This window comes from Etheostoma spectabile, chromosome 2, assembly GCF_008692095.1.
Source record: "Etheostoma spectabile isolate EspeVRDwgs_2016 chromosome 2, UIUC_Espe_1.0, whole genome shotgun sequence".
In the NCBI taxonomy this organism is placed as follows: Eukaryota; Metazoa; Chordata; class Actinopteri; order Perciformes; family Percidae; genus Etheostoma; species Etheostoma spectabile.
In genome coordinates this window covers 25437347-25437595 of record NC_045734.1, presented here as the reverse complement: position 1 = coordinate 25437595, position 249 = coordinate 25437347, and positions in this window count along the sequence as shown.

The following is a 249-nucleotide window of genomic DNA, read 5'->3' as shown; positions in this document are numbered from 1 at the left end:
AACTCATAGTTACTCTTCAGATACTGCAGCCTGGCTCCTGTGAGACCAACATGCTGTACAGAGGCTGTGGAGGGACTGGGATCAGACTCGGTCTAAGGATTAAATGAATGAATCCTGTTGTTCAGTGTGTGAGTTAAGAAATACAGAAAGTGAAGATATATTTTCCTGTCTTTAGATCTAAATTGTGTATGATTAACAACTGAAAGGCCTGTTCTTCAGCTTCATCTTGTTGTGTTTTGTGTCTCTCTG